This window comes from Sorex fumeus, unplaced genomic scaffold (assembly GCF_029834395.1).
Source record: "Sorex fumeus unplaced genomic scaffold, SorFum_2.1 ptg000033l, whole genome shotgun sequence".
Taxonomy (NCBI): domain Eukaryota; kingdom Metazoa; phylum Chordata; class Mammalia; order Eulipotyphla; family Soricidae; genus Sorex; species Sorex fumeus.
Window position 1 is genome coordinate 29,408,967 of NW_026606090.1, and position 12,742 is coordinate 29,421,708.

Here is a 12,742-nt window from a genome sequence, read left to right on the forward strand (position 1 = left end):
TCCAAAGCTTCACTCAATGCCCGTTATAAGCCCGTTAAAGAATAATGCCTGACTGAGAGGAAGGTCAGACTCTAGAAAGAGAGAAGGGTGACTACCATCAATCGACCTTATCCAGAATCCTTTCCCATGATAAGAGGGAACAGTGATAGTGAATTCCAGGGTTCTACCTCTAGACAACCAAAACAACATGAAGAAACAGCGAAAATCTCCACTACAAGGAGAATACAAAGAAAAGAATCCCGAATCCTCAACCGGGGTTATCCACAAATATGCTATCTTCAATAAAGAATTCCAAGACGAAATTCATAGGATGTTCATGGATCTACTCAAAGAATCAATGGAGGAGATATCCAGACAACTAAAAGAAGAAATGAAAGAAACAATAGAACAGATAGTCGAGAAAATACAGGAAGAAATGAGAGCAGAAATTTTTAAAAAAACTACAAAAAGAAGTATCACAAGTAAAGGATTCGGTAGACGAAATTAAAAACTCAGTAAGGGCCCTTAGCAGTAGGATGAATACAGCTGAAGACAGGATCAGTGAGCTTGAAGATGAGCAACAGAAATTCCATAGGGAACAACAAGCAATGGGAAAAGACGTCAAAATGGCTCTAAGGAGACTCAGAGACCTAGGGGATGACACCAAGAGAAACAACATTGCAGTACGAGAAGGACAGGGAGGCAACCCAGTGAAAAAGCCACAGTCAAAGAAGTCATTGCTGAAAAGTTCCCAGAGTTAAAGAATGCAGGCATCCAGATCAAAGGAGCCAGAAGGGTGCCAGCTAAAAGAGACCCGAATAAAAACACTCCAAGGCACATCATAGTCAGAATGATGGATGCTGTGGACAGAGACACAGTACTACAAGCAGCAAGGTCAAAGAAGGAAATCACATACAAAGGAGCACCGCTTAGAGTCACAGCAGACCTATCAGAGGAAACACTCCAAGCCTGAAGGCAATGGTGGGATATAGTGAAAAAACTCAATGAAATGAACGCCTCACCAAGAATGCTTTATCCAGCTAAACTCTCACCCAAACTCAATGGAACGATACACCATTTTGTAGATAAACAACAGCTAGGGAACTTCATAGACTCAAAACCAAATCTAAAAGAAGGATTAAAGGGGCTCCTGTAAGATAAGAAGGAAAACACTTATAAACACAATCAACCTCTAGAGAAAGATGGCACAAAACCCCATGACAATAATCTCTTTCAATGTCAATGGTCTAAATGCACCAATCAAGAGACACAGAGTGGTGAAATGGATCCAGAAACTGAAACCAACATTCTGCTGTCTACAAGAAACTCATCTGAACAGTCAGAGCAAACACAGATTCAATGTTAAAGAATGGAAAACAGTCCTGCAAGCAAACAGCTTCCTCGAAAATGCTGGGGTGGCCATACTAGTATCCGACAACATAAATTTCAGGTTGAAAAAAATTAGAAGGGACAGCCAATGTTTTTTTCTATTTATCAAGGGATACGTAGAACAGGAAGAAATCACACTCTTTTTTTTAAATTTTTTTTTATTAGTGAAACACCATGAGGTACAGTTGTAGATCTACAATTTTTTGTGCTTGGGTTTGATTATACAATGATTAGATACCCATCCCTCCACCAGTGCCCATTTTCCACCACCATGGATAATATCCCCCCCACCCCCATCCCCCCATTCCCCCCTGCCTCTGTGGCAGGGCAATCCCCTGTGTTCTCTCTCTCCTTTTGGGTGTTGTGGTCTGCAAAAGAGGCTTGGACTGGCAAACATGTTCAGTCCATAGTCTATTTTCGACATGCATCTCCCCTCCTGGGAGGATCCTCCAAACACCCTTTATTTGGTGTTCCCTTCTCTATCTGAGCTGCCCTTTCCTCTAGAATGCCCGACTGGCCACTAAACTATGGAGTAATCCTCCTGGTGCTAATCTCAGCTATTCTTGGGTATTAATCTCATATTTTGTTACTTTATATCCCCCAGATGAATGCAATCTTTCTATGTCGATCCCTCTCTTTCTGACTCATTTCGCTTAGCATGATACTTTCCATGTTGTACCACTTGTATGTAAATTTCATGACTTCATCTTTTCTAACAGCTACATAGTACTCCATTGTGTAGATGTACCAAAGTTTCTTTAACCAGTCATCTGTTCTTGGGCATTCAGGTTTCTTCCAGTTTCTGGCTATTGTAAAGAGTGCTGCAATGAACAAACAAGTGCAGATGTCACTTCGACTATACATTTTTGCCTCTCTGGGATATATTCCCAGGAGTGGTATTGCTGGGTCAAATGGGAGCTCAATTTCTAATTTTTTGAGAATCGTCCATACTGTTTTCCAGAAGGGCTGAACCAGTCGACATTCCCATCAACAGTGAAGGAGTGTCCTTTTCTTGCCACATCTGCGCCAGCATTGGTTGCTTTTGTTCTTTTGAATGTGGGCCAGTCTCTGAGGTGTGAGATGGTATCTCATTGTGGTTTTGATCTGCATCTCCCTGATGATTAATGATGTAGAGCATTTTCTCATGTGCTTTTTTGCCATTCAGATTTCTTCTTTGAGAAAGTTTCTGTTCATTTCATTGCCCCATTTTTGGATGGGGTTGGATGTTTTCTTCTTGTGGAGTTTAACCAGTATTTTGTATAACCTGGATATCAACCCCTTGTCAGATGTGTATTCGGCGAATATCCCTTCCCATTCTGTAGACTGTCTTTGTATTTTGGTCACTGTTTCTTTGGAGGTGCAGAAGCTTCTTAGTTTAAGATAGTCCCATTTATCTATCTCTGTTTTCACTTGCTCGGCCAGTGGCGTGGCATCTTTGAAGATACCATTAGCTTCAATGTCATGGAGGGTTTTGCCAACTTTGTCTTCAATGTACCTTATGGTTTCTGGTCTGATGTTGAGGTCTTTAATCCATTTTGATCTTACTTTTGTACACGGTGTTAGGCACAGTTCTGAGCCCATTTTTTTGCATGTAGCCGTCCAGTGATGCCAGCACAATTTGTTAAAGAGGCTTTCCTTACTCCACTTCACATTACTTGCACCTTTATCAAAGATTAGATGATCATATGATTGAGGGTAGATGTCAGTGTATTCAACCCTGTTCCATTGGTCTGCAGTTCTGCCTTTGTTCCAGTACCATGCTGTTTTAATTATTGCTGCTTTGTAGTACAGTTTGAAGTTCAGGAGGTTGATTTCTCCCATTTTCTTTTTCCCAAGAATTGCTTTAGCTATTCGTGGGGGCTTATTGTTCCATATAAATTTCAGGAGTGTTTGCTCCATTTCTTTGAAGAATGTCATGGGTATCCTTATAGGGATTGCATTGAATTTATACAATGCTTTCGGTAGTATTGCCATTTTGACAATGTTAAGTCTCCCGACCCATGAGCAGGGGATGTCTTTCCATTTCCTCATGTCCTCTTTTATTTCCTGAAGTAGCGTTTTGTAGTTTTCTTTGTACAGGTCCTTTACTTCCTTAGTTAAGCTGATTCCTAAGTACTTGATTTTCTGGGGCACAATTGTGAACAGGATTGTTTTTTTCAAGTTGCTTTCTTCTCTCTCACTGTTTGCATATAGGAAAGCCATGGACTTTTGGGTATTGATTTTATAGCCTGCAACTTTACTATACGAGTCTATTGTTTCTAGGAGTTTTTTGGTGGAGGTTATTGGGTTCTCTAAGTATAGTATCATATTATCTACGAATAGTGAGAGCTTGATTTCTTCCTTTCCTACCTGAATGCCTTTAATATCTTTTTCTTGCCTAATCACTATTGCAAGTACTTCCAGTACTATATTGAACAGCAGTGGAGAGAGTGGGCATCCTTGTCTCGTCCCTGATCTTAGAGGGAAGGCTCTCAGTTTTTCCCCATTGAGGATGATGCTTGCTGTAGGCTTGTGGTAGATGGCTTTAATTATGTTGAGGAAGGTCCCCTCTATACCCATTTTGGCTAGGGTTTTCATCATAAAGGGGTGCTGGATCTTGTCAAATGCTTTCTCTGCATCTATTGATATAATCATATGCTTTTTATCTTTTCTTTTGTTGATATGATGGATTATGTTGATTGATTTCCGAATGTTGAACCACCCTTGCATCCCTGGGATGAATCCTACTTGGTCATGGTGTATGATCTTTTTGATGAGTAGTTGGATTCTATTTGCTAGTAGTTTGTTGAGGATCTTTGCATCTGTTTTCATCAGGGATATCGGTCTGTAATTCTCTTTCTTTGTGGTATCTCTGTCTGCTTTTGGTGTCGGGGTGATATTTGCTTCATAGAAACTGTTCGGAAGTGTTTTTGATATTTCAATTTCGTGGAAAAGCTTAAAGAGGATTGGGAGTTAGTCCTCTTTAAAGATTTGGAAGAATTCACTAGTGAATCCATCCGGGCCAGGACTTTTGTGCTTGGGGAGACTTTTTATTACCATTTCAATTTCCTTGATGGTGATAGGTCTGTTCAGGTATTCCAGGTCTTCTTGGTTCAGCCTTGGGAGTCTGTAGGAGTCTAGGAATTTATCAATTTCCTCGAGGTTTTGATGTTCCGTGGCATAAAGCTTCTCAAAGTACTCCCTGAGGATCCTTTGAATTTCTGTAGTTTCTGTTGTAATGACCCCCTTTTCATTTCTGATTCGGTTTATTAGGGTTTTCTCTCTCCCTTTCTTTGTGAGTTTTGCTAGAGGCTTATCGATCTTGTTAATTTTCTCGAAGAACCAGCTCTTGGTTTCATTGATCTTTCAGATTGTTTTTTGGGTTTCCATCTCGTTAATCTCTGCTCTGAGTTTTATTATTTTCTTTCTCCTGTTCGGGTTGTGCTCCTTTTTTTGGTCCTTCTCCAAGCTCTTAAGCTGTGAGGTTAGGTTACTTATGTGTGCTCACTCCTCCTTCCTGAGGAATGCTTGTAGAGCTATAAACTTTCCTCTTAACACAGCCTTTGCTGTGTCCCATAAGTTTTGGTAACTCGTGTTCTCATTTTCATTCGTTTCTAGGAATCTTTTGATTTCCTCTTTGATTTCCTGTCTAATCCACTCGTTGTTCAATAGCGCACTGTTTAATTTCCAGGTGTTTGATTTAGTTTTCTGTTTTTGTGTGTGATTTACTTCTAATTTCAGCGCATTATGGTCTGAGAAGATTGTTGATACAATCTCTATCTTCTAAATTTTATGGAGGCATGTTTTGTGACTCAGCATGTGGTCTATCTTGGAGAATGTTCCATGTATGCTTGAGAAGAATGTGTATTCAGCTTTTTGTGGATGAAGTGTCCTGTATATATCTACTAAGTCCCTTTCTTCCATTGTTTCCCTCAGATGAAGTATGTCCTTGCTAAGCTTGAGTCTGGTTGATCTATCAAGAGGTGACAAAGCAGTGTTGAAGTCTCCCACTAGTATTGTGTTGCTATTGATGTCTTTTTCCAAATCTATGAGTAGTTGTTTTAAGTACTTTGCTGGTCTCTCATTAGGTGCATATAAATTTATTATTGTAAGTTCTTCCTGTTGTACAGATCCTCTGATCAATAAGAAATGGCCTTCACTGTCTCTTATGACCTTCCTCACTCTGAAATCGTGGTCTGATATTAGGATGGATACCCCAGCTTTTTTATGGGAGCTGTTTGCCTGTAGGATTGTTTTCCAGCCTTTGACTCTGAGTCTGTGTTTGCTTTGACTATTGAGATGTCTTTCTTGCAGGCAGCAGAATGTTGGGTTCAATTTTCTAATCCATCCTGCCACTCTATATCTTTTAATTGGTGCGTTTAGCCCATTGACTTTGAGAGAGATTATTGTTATGGTATTTTGTCCCATTGTTCTGTTGAAATTTGGTGTATTTGAGGGGCCTTTCTTGCCTTAAAGTAGCCCATTTAGTTGTTCTTGTAACCACGGTTTTGAGTCTATGAAGTTCCTGAGCTGTTGTTTGTCTGTGAAACTATGTGTTGTTCCTTCTATTATGAATGAGAGTTTCGCTGGGTAAAGTATTTTTGGGGAGGCATTTATTTCATTGAGTTTTTTCACTATGTCCCACCACTGTTTTCGGGCCATGAGGGTTTCATCAGAAAAATCAGCTGTGAATTTTAAGGATGCTCCTTTGTAAGAGATTTCTTTCTTCGATCTTGCTGCTTTCAGAATTTTGTCTCTGTTTAAGGTTTTGGTCATTTTGATCAGAATGTGTCTTGGGGTATTTTTATTCGGATTTCTTCTAGCTGGTACCCTTCGGGCCTCCTGAATGTGGTCACAAGTTTTTTTCAGCTCTGGAAACGTTGTAGCAATGTCTTTGACAGTTTCTTCTTCATCAAGGTTTTCTTCCTGTACCTCTGGGACTCCAATAATTCTTATGTTACCCCTCTTGGCTTCATCATGATCTTCTCTTGCCATCTGTTCCCGAATTGTGAGTCTCTTTTCCATTTTCTGCTCTTTTTCTGGAGAGTCTCTGAACTTCATCTTCGAGCTCACTGATTCTGTTCTCAGCAGCTGTTACTCTGCTGCTGAGGCCTTCCACTGAGTTTTTCAATTTGCCTACGAGATTTTTCAGGTCTGACATTTCCGGTTGCATTTTCCTCATTTCTGTCTTCAAATCCTCTTGTCTTCTATTGGCATTGCTTTCCATTGTTTCTTTTAGTTCCCTAAGCATCCTAAGTAGCTCCCTTCTGAATTCCTTGTCAGAGAGGTTTTCTAACACTACAGTACTGTTGGTGTCATCTGGGCTAGACTCTTCAATAAGAAAGTTTGGTGGGCTTTTGCGTTGCTTTACCATTGTGAGAAGTGTGGTTTAGTCCTTCACGTTCACTGTTACTATTCTGCTTGATATGCAGTGTGAGTTAAGATAGGCTTATGAGTTATTGGCTACTGTGTTTCTAGTGACTGAGCTAAACTAGAGAAGTTTCCATCTAAGAAGGTAGCTTATGGTTCCTATGGCATATGTAGTGGGAAAATATTTCGCAGCCGCCTTAGCGGCCGCTGCTCTGGAAAGAGTCCCTGGCACTGAGCGAGGATTTGGGAATGTCTACGGTTGGAATGATGAGCCGTTCAGCTTGGTTGCCCAGAGCTGGGCCTCCGTGCCCGTCCCGCACAGATCAGGGGAGAAAACCGGCTTTCTAGGAGATGGAGCTAGCTGTGCATGCGCAGAGAGGGTCCCAGGCCCTTGGGAGCGGGCTGTACCTGGTTGGAATAGGAGCCGTTCAGTTTGGTTGCCCAGAGCTGGGCCTCCGTGCCCATCCCGCGCAGATCAGGGGAGAAAACCGGCTTTCTAGGAGATGGATCTAGCTGTCGAAATCACACTCTTAATTGTATACGCACCTAATGAGAGACCAGCTAAATACTTAAAACAACTGCTAACAGATTTTAAGGAGGACATTGCTAGCAATACAATAGTCATCAGAGACTACTAAATCGCCTTATCACCTTTGGATAGATCAACAAGAACAAAACTCAAGAACGAAACATTGGCTTTGAAGGAAGAACTAGAAGAGAGAGGACTAATAGAACTATACAGGGCTTTACACACACACACACACACACCCCGAAAAGAAAGAATACACATTCTTCTCCAGTGTACATGGAACATTCTCCTAAATAGACCACGTGCTAGGCCACAAAACATACCTAAATAGAATCAGGAAGACAGAAGTAGTATCAACAATCTTTTTCAGACCAGGATCTGCTCAATATAGAAGCGAATCACACAAAGACATTGAAAAACAAATAAAACACCTGGAAATTAAACAACTCAATATTGAACAACGAATGGGTCAGGAAGGAAGTCAAAGGTGAAACCAAAAGATACCTGGAAACAAACGAGAATGAAGACACGAGCAACCAGAACCTATGGGATGCAGCTAAAGCCGTGCTAAGAGGAAAATTTATAGCATTGCAAGCTTTCCTAAGGAAAGAAGAAAGGGCCAACATAGATAACCTAACCACATAGCTCAAGATTTTAGAAAAAGACCAACAAAAAACCCCAAAATTGGCCGAAGGAAAGAAATAATAAAACATAGAGCAAAAATGAACGACATGGAAACCAAAGAAACAATTCGAAAGGTCAATGAAACCAAGAGCTGGTACTTTGATAAAATAAACAAGATTGATAAACCACTAGCAAGACTCACAAAGAAAAAAAGAAAGAAAGAAAGAAAGAAAGAAAGAAAGAAAGAAAGAAAGAAAGAAAGAGAACTCTAATAAACCAAATCAGAAATGAAAAAGGGGACATTACAACAGAAACCAATGAAATCCAAAAGATCATCAGAGACTACTTTGAAAGTCTATATGCCACGAAACAAGAGAACTTAGAAGAAATGGATAAATTCACCACCAACAAAGAAAACTATAGGCGAATATCCCTTATGAACACAGATGTGAAGATGCTCAACAAAATATTAGCAAATAGAATCCAACAACTCATCAAAAAGTATATACACCACGACCAAGTGGGAGTCATCCTGGGGATGCAAGGATGGTTTAATATTCGGAAATCAATAACATAATCCATCACATCAACTAAAGTAAAGATAAAAACCATATGATCATATCAATAGACGCAGAGAAAGCTTTTGACAAGACACAGCACCTGTTTATGCTGAAAACTCTCACCACTATGGGTTTTGAAGGAACTTTCCTCAAGATAGTCAAAGCCATCTACGACAAACCCATGGCAAGCATTATCTTCAATGGGGTAAAACTAAGGGCCTTTCCTCTAAGATCGGGGAGAAGACAAGGATGCCCACTATCACCACTTCTGTTTAACATAGTAATGGATGTATTTGCAATAGCGATTAGGCAGGAAAAAGACATTAGAGGTATCCAGATAGGAAAGGAAGAAATCAAGCTATCACTATTCGCAGACGATATGATACTATATCTTGAGAATCCTAAAGCCTCTACCTAGAAACTCCTAGAAACAATAGCCTTGTACAGTAACGTCACAAGCTATAAAATCAATGCCCCAAAATCCATGGCTTTCCTATATGCAAATAATGAGAGAGAGGAAAGTGACATGAAAAATATAATCCCGTTCACAATTGTGCCCCAGAAAATCAAATACCTTGGAATCAGCCTAACTAAAGAGGTAAAGGATCTCTACAATAAAAACTATACATCGCTACTCCATGAAATAAAGGAAATGGAAACACATCCCCTGCTCATTGATAGAAAGAACCAACATCGTTAAAATTGCAATAATCCTGAAAACATTTTATAGATTCAACATGATCCCTATAAGGATACCAATGATATTCTTCAAAGAAATAGATCAAGCACTCCTGAAATTCATATGGAACAACAAACGCCCACAAATAGCTAAAGTAATTCTTGAGAAAAAGACATGGGGAGGAATTAACCTCCCAAACCTCAAATTGTACTACAAAGCGGTAGTAGTTAAAACAGCATGGTACTGGAACAAAGCCAGGGCCGCAGACCAATGGAACAGGTTGGAATATCCGTACACACAACCCCAAATGTATGAACATCTAATCTTTGATAAGGGAGCAAGAAATGTGAAGTAGAACAAGGAAAGCCTCTTCAACAAATGGTGCTGGCATAACTGGACAACCACATGCAAAAAAAAAAAAAAAGAGCTTAGACCTCGACCTAACACCATGCACAAAAGTCAGATCAAAATGGATTAAAGATCTCAACATCAGGCCAAAATTTATATGATACATTGAAGACAAGGTCGAAAAAACCCTCCAGGATATTGAAACTAATGGTATCTTCAAAGGCGACACTCTGCTGACCAACCAAGTGGAAACAGAGATAAACAAATGGGACTATCTTAAATTAAGAAGCTTCTGCACCTCAAAAGATACAATAAGCAGAATACAAAGACAATGTACAGAATGGGAAAGGACATTTGCCCAATACCCATCTGATAAAGGGTTGATATCAAGGACATACAAAGCACTGGTTGAACTCTACAAGAAGAAAACATCTCACCCAATCAAAAAATGGGGTGATGAAATGAACAGAAACTTTGGCAGAGAAGAAATCAGAATGGCTAAAAGGTACATGAGAAAATGCTCCACATCACTAATCATCAGGGAGATGCAGATCAATACAATGAGATATCATCTCACACCACAGAGACTGGCCCACATCCAAAAGAACAAAAGCAACCAGTGTTGGTGTGGATGTGGCGAGAAAGAAAATCTCCTTCACTGCTGGTGGGATGCCGACTGGTTCAGCCCTTTTGGAAAACAGTATGGACGATTCTCAAAAAATTAGAAATTGAGCTCCCATTTGACCCAGCAATACCACTACTGGGAATATATCCCGGCGAGGCAAAAAAGTATAGTCGAATTGACATTTGCACTTCTCTTGTTCATTGCTGCACTATTCACAATAGCCAAAATCTGGAAAAAACCCGAGTGCCTGAGAACAGATGACTGGTTAAAGAAACTCTGGTACATATACACAGTGGAGTACGCTGCAGCTTTTAGAAAAGATGAAGTCATGAAATTTACATTCAAGTGGTACTACATGGAAAGTATCATGCTAAGCGAAATGAGTCAGAAAGAGAGGGACAGACATAGAAAGATTGCTTTCATCTGTGGAATATAAAATAACAAATTGGGAGCCTAACCCCCAAGAATAGCCAAGATAAGTACCAGGAAGTTCACTCTATGGCTTGCAGGCCAGCCACATATGCTGAGGGAGAAGGCAGCTCAGATAGAGAGGGGAACACCAAATAAAGGGTGTTGGGAGGCCCCTCCCAGGATGAGAAATGCATGCTGAAAATAGACTATCGACTGAACATTATAACCACTCAATGCCTCTTTTTGGAAACCACAGCACCCAAAAGAAGAGAGAGAACAAAAGGGAATGCCCTGCCACAGGGGTGGGGTGGGATGGGGGATGGGGGGTGGAAGGGATGCTGGGATATTGGAGGTGAGGAATGGGCACCGGTGGAGGGATGAGTACTCAATCATTGTATAACTGAAACCCAAACACTAAAATTTGTAAGGTCAACAACTGTACCACATCGAGTTTCACTAATAAAAAATTAAAAAATAAAAAAAAATATGATCATATCAATAGATGCCGAGAAAGCATTTTACAAGATCCAACACCCATTTATGATGAAGACTCTCACCAAAATGAGTTTAGAAGGAAATTTTCTCAAAATAATCAAAGTTATTTTCAACAAACCTATGGCAAGCATTATCCTCAATGGGGAAAAAATAAGGGCCTTCCCTCTAAGATCAGGGACAAGGCAAGGAAGCCCACTCTCACCACTTCTGTTCAATATTGTACTGAAAGTTTGTACTAACAATAGCCGTAAGCAAGAAAAAAAGATACTAAGGGCATCCAAATAGGAAAGGAAGAAATCCAGCTCTTTCTGTTCGCATATGGTATGATACTGTATCTAGAGAATCCTAAATCCTCCACCAAGAAAATCCTAGAAACAATAGACTCTAGAGTAAAGTTGCAGGCTATAAAATTAATACCCAAAAATCCATGGCCTTCCTATTTGCAAATAATGAAACAGAGGAAAGCGACATGAAAAAAACAATCCCATTCACAATCGTGCCCGAGAAAATCAAGTACCTTGGAATCAGCCTAACTACTTCCCAAAGCACTACACAGTTTCAACGCGATCCCTACAAGGATACCCATGAAATTCTTCAAAGAAATGGACCAAGCACTCCTGAAATTCATATGAAACAACAAACACCCAAGAATAGCTAAAGCAATTCTTGGGGAAAAAACGTTGGGAGGCATTACCCTCCCAAACCTCAAACTCTATTACAAATCGGTAATAATTAAAACAGCATGGTACTGGAAAAAAGGCAGAGTCGCAGACCAATGGAACAGGATGGAATATCCTTACACACAACCCCAAATGTATGAACATCTAATCTTTGATAAGGGAGCAAGAAATGTGAAGAGGAGCAAGGAAAGCCTCTTTAACAAATGGTGCTGGCATAACTGGACAACCACGTGCAAAATAATGGGCTTAGACCTCGACCTAACACCATGCACAAAAGGCATATTAAAATGGATTAAATATTTCAACATCTGGCCAGAATCCATAAGGGACATTGAAGACAAGGTCAGCAAAACCCTCCACGATATTGAGGCTAATGGTATCTTCAAAGGTGACACTCCACTGACCAAACAAATGGAAACAGAGATAAACAAATGGGACTATTTTAAATTAAGAAGCTTCTAAACTGCAAAAGATACAGTGAACAAAATGCAAAGAGAATCTACAGAATGGAAATGGATATTCACCCAATACCCATCGGACAAGGGATTGATATCAAGGATATATATGGCACTCATTGAACTCAGCAAGAAGCAAACATCCAACCCCATCAGAAAATGAGGGGATGAAATGAATAGAAACACTCTTAAGGAAGAAAAACAAATGGTAAAAAGGCATATGAAAAATGCTCTTCATCAACTAATCATCAGGGAGATGCAGATTAAAACCATGAAATACCACCTCACACCAAAGAAACTGGTACATATACAAAAGAACAAAAGCAACTGGTGTTGGCATGAATATAGCAAGAAAGGGACCCTCCTACACTGCTGGTGGGAATGCAGACTGGTTCAGCCCTTCTGGAAAACAGTATGGACGCTTCTCAAGAAATTAGAAATTGAGCTCCCATTTGACCACTCCTGGGAATATATCCCAGAGATGCAAAAAGTATAGTCGAAATGACATCTGCACTTGTTTGTTTATTGCAGCACTGTTTACAATAGCCAGAATCTGGAAAAAAAACCCGAGTGCCCGAGAACAGATGACTGGTTAAAGAAACTTTGGTACATCTACACA